The sequence below is a fragment of the Lathyrus oleraceus genome, chromosome 3 (genome assembly GCF_024323335.1).
Source record: "Lathyrus oleraceus cultivar Zhongwan6 chromosome 3, CAAS_Psat_ZW6_1.0, whole genome shotgun sequence".
NCBI lineage: Eukaryota > Viridiplantae > Streptophyta > Magnoliopsida > Fabales > Fabaceae > Lathyrus > Lathyrus oleraceus.
The window spans coordinates 189,802,451-189,806,864 of NC_066581.1; the positions used below are offsets into that span (position 1 = coordinate 189,802,451).

Genomic DNA, 4,414 nt, shown 5'->3' on the forward strand with positions numbered 1-4,414 from the left:
CCTTTACTTCGTCCGGGGGCTTGGTACATTCCTTAGAAGTTTCGGGTTCACTCAATCTAGGGTTTGGTGGCTCATCATAAGTGTTCCCACTTTGTAGGGTAATGGCATTGGCTTGTCCTCTCGGATTTTGTTGAGGCTGTCTAGGGAATTGTCCTCCAGGTGTAGTCTGATGGGCTTGGTTTAAAGCTACCTGAGAGATCTGAGTTTCAAGCATCTTAGTATGAGTAACTATTTGGTCGACCTTGGTTCCTAACTGAGTAATCAATTCGTTAACATGAATGTTTTGGTTCATGAACTCCTTGTTTTGTTGGGTTTCTGCGGTGATAAAATTTTCCATAATTTTCTCAAGGCTCGACTTTGGTGGTACAGGTTGCATAGGTTGATTTGATCTTGGGGCTTGATAACTAGGTCTCGGAGGTGCATTATTTTGAATAGGGTTATTGTTTTTATAGGAGAAGTTCGGATGATTCCTCCATCCAGGGTTATAGGTATTCGAGTATGGGTTCCCTTGGGTGTAGTTCACTTGCTCAGAGTGGGTTTCATTTAATAGACTGCATTCTGCAGATTGGTGTCCTTTGGTTCCACATATCTTACAATCCGACAAAACTGCGGCTACAGTATTCAGGTTTATGCACATATGCTCGACTTTGAGGGCCAATGCGTCCATTTTAGCTTGCATCATGTCTATAGAGCTTAGTTCATGCACTCCTCCTTGGGCTTCCTTCTTCTCAACTGTCGCTCGTTCGACTCCCCATGATTGATGGTTTTGAGCCATATCTTCGATGAGGGCACTAGCTTCAGGATAAGGTTTGTTCATCAGAGCACCGCCTGCGGCAGCGTCGATGGTCATCTTTGTGTTGTAATGAAGTCCATTATAGAAGGTTTGATTGATTAACCAATTTTCTAAACCATGATGTGGGCATGCTCGTAACAACTCTTTATATCTCTCCCAAGCTTCAAACAACGATTCTCCTTGGTTTTGGGTAAATCTAGTTATATGGTTTCGAAGAACGTCGATCTTACTCGGGGGAAAATATCTAGCAAGAAAAACTCTTCTAAGGTTATCCCAAGTCGTAATGGAATTGGGTGGAAGGGAATCTAACCATGATAGGGCTTTATCTCTGAGGGAAAAAGGAAATAATCTTAAACGTATTGCCTCAGGAGAAGCTCCATTGGTTTTAAAAGTGTCTGCTAATTGAAGAAATATTTTTAAATGTTGGTTGGGTTCTCAGTAGCGAGACCTGCGAATTGTCTCTGTTGCACTAGTTGCAACAGGGATGATTTAAGTTCAAAATTATTAGCTGGGATGGTTGGGTTTACTATACTAGAACTTGGTTCTTCGTTAGATGGTTGAGCGAAAGCCTTAAGAGGTCTTTGGTTTTGATCTTCGGCCATAGCTCTCTTAATTCTATGAAAGAATAAACGTGCGCGAGCGTAACGTTCAGGTTCCGCCAAAGGGTATACTAAGCTTAAACTTCCGGTGCTGCGAGTTCTTCGCATTGACCGGCGGGAAATAGCCCAAGTCTAAACGATATAACAACAGGAAAATGAAATTTGACGAAATTGGTCCCCGACAATGGCGCCAAAAACTTGATGCGGTGTTTCGCAAGTATACGAACGCGTCAGAGTAATATAAAAGATTGTCGAATCCACAGAGACCAAGTGTCAATCTATCGTTATCTATTGTTATGGTGTTTATCAAAGGCAATCAAAATAGGTGTTTTTTAGAGTGTGCAATGAAAAGTAAAGTATTGAAATAATTTTAATTAATAAAGACATGGTCGAATGTAATTCACGTAATCAATTAATAATCCAAGTACTTGCTAGTAGAGCTACTTATGGGCAGTGTTTCCTACTTTGAAAAGAACTAATTTAACAGGAACTATCGCTTTCGGGTATTCAGAACCGAGTTGTACTCCCTAATCAAATCCTCTTATTGTCACTTATAAAAAGGCACGCATTGTGTTAGAGTAGTAAACCTATTTTTAAGAAATATAGTATCTTGACTAAGTTGAAAAGTATTATAACCTGGATTTCTTAACCAAAATAGGTTCTCACGAACCAGACTCTAAACTTATAAACGCGTCAGAAAATAGTTTTAAAATCTCTTTTCTTCTTAATGTTAAAATCTCCTAATGAACTAAACAAAGCGCTTTCGTTGTTTTTGAAATAGTTAAAAACAATTAAGTTTAAAAGGACGTTGGACGGCTTTCGATCTTACCCAACGGAATTGAAGTGCGGGAAAACTTAAGTTGAAAGTTAAAATAGCCCTTAAGTGTTTCTACGAACAATTGTACGGATTATCGGTTCAATTACGGTCCTTACATTCTAACCTTATACATTTAGCTAGACATGGTAAAGTAAAAGTGCATTAAAATAAATAAAAGTAGTGCGAGTGCGGAAAGTAAATAAAAGTAGTGCGAGTGCGGAAAATAAATAAAAGTAAGGCGAGTGCGAGGAAATAAATAAAAGTAAAGTGAGTGCGAGGAAATAAATAATTTAAAGCGAGTGCGAGAAATAAATGAAAGTAAAGCGAGTGCGAGGAAATAAATAATTTAAAGCGAGTGCGAGAAATAAATAAAGTAAAGCGAGTGCGAGAAATAAATGAAAGTAAAGCGAGTGCGAGGAAATAAATAATTTAAAGCGAGTGCGGGAAAATAAATAAGATAAAGACAAGTAATAAAAACCTGCTCCAATCGGAGGGTTGAATAAATTGCAAAGCGGAAATGAAAATGGCGGCAGGATTAACTTCCTTCCAAAGTGCTCCAAACTCGATTACAGACTCTATCACAGACTCGATTACACAATTGTGGTAACACTCCAATGCGAAGCGATTACCACTTTATAATACTGAATATATGCCTAAGTGAAACAAAGTTGCTCTCAGTTTGCCTCTACTCTAAGTTTGGATGATTGTAAAAGTGATTTCGAGTTTCTATTTATAAGCAAGTAAAAAGATGGAAATGACAAGGATGCCCTTCAACTTGAAAATGGGAGGGAAAAACTTTCCTCTTGTGGCGCCCGCCACAAGCACAAAATGAGGCGCCTTAGTGGAAGTAGTGGGGAACGTGGAAGTTGAGGGAAGTTGAGCTTGGACACGTCATGGAAGGGTCTATGGCGCCAGCCATGGGGCAGGCCACAAGTACAAAATGCTGAATTTTAGGGTTTTTGGCTCTTTTTCGCTCCTTTTCTCGATCGGGGCTCTGATTAAAGTAAATACCTGAAAATAAAGGAAAACATAGCAATAAAACAACAAAATGATAATAAAACAACTAGAATGCATGTGAAATCGGAGTCGAAAATACGGTAAATTTTAGTGTTATCATTGGGACTATGGTGAAATTCCTGGACTTAGTCGTGATTTAGTAGAATTAAAGTTTCCAATCAAACTTGATAAGAAGCTAGTAATGTAAACCCCAAGAAGTTTTGGGCCAAAAACCATGTCGAAGATCAAAGCTGAAATTGAGAAATTGCTCTGAAACAAGTTCATCAGACCTTCCAGGTATGTCGAATGGCTAGCTAATATTTTTCTAGTATTAAGAAAAGTTGAACCCTCAGATTCTGCATAGACTTTAGAGATCTTAATGCTTCCATTCCTAAATACGAATATCAAATGCCAGTGGTTGAGATGTTGATCGATTCAGAGGCTGGATTAGAATACCTTAGTCTCCTCGATGGATACTTTAGTTACAACTAAATTTTCATTGTAGAGGAAGACATAGAAAAATGGAATTTCGATGCCCAGGGGCCTTAGGAACATTTGATTGGGTAATGGTGCCTTTTGGCCTGAAGAACGTTGGTGGCACTTACTAGAGAGTTATGAACTTGGTGTTTCATGAATTCATTGAAACATTCATGCAAGTGTACAATGATGACATAGTTATCAAATCTTAATCCGAAAATCGCCAACTTGACCATCATCGACAATTGTTCAAAAGGATTAGGAAACATGGGTTTAAAATGAACCCATTAAAGTGTGGTTTTTATGTTCATGCAGGGGATTTTCTTGGCTTTGTAATCCACAAGAATGGCATGGAGATAAATTAAAACAAGACAAAACCCATAGAAAATACCGAGTCTCCGACCAACAAAAAACAATTCCAGTCCTTGTTGGGAACAATTAACTTTCTAAGAAGATTCATTTTAAATCTGAGTGATAAGTCAAAGGTATTCTCACCACTACCACGTTTAAGGAAAGAAGAAGGTTTCAGGTGGGAACCAAGACATCAAAATGTGTTTGAGGATATTAAGAAGTACCCTTCGAAGCCTCTAACGTTGTTACCTCCCATGACGAAAAAAGCGAAGAAGTTGTACATTACGGAATTTGAGTCTAAATTAGGAGTATGTTAGCCCAAGATGACGATGGCGTCGAAAGAGCCATACATTATTTGAGTTGAATCATGAATGATGTTGA

General features: G+C 38.5%; 1 non-coding gene across 1 annotated transcript; it reads left to right on the plus strand.

Annotated features, from left to right (window-relative positions):
* The first annotated feature begins 905 nt into the window (after positions 1-905).
* Positions 906-1,012, plus strand: LOC127132971 (small nucleolar RNA R71). Its single transcript, XR_007806973.1, has one exon. It is a non-coding gene; the product is annotated as a small nucleolar RNA R71 (small nucleolar RNA).
* Positions 1,013-4,414: the final 3,402 nt, after the last annotated feature.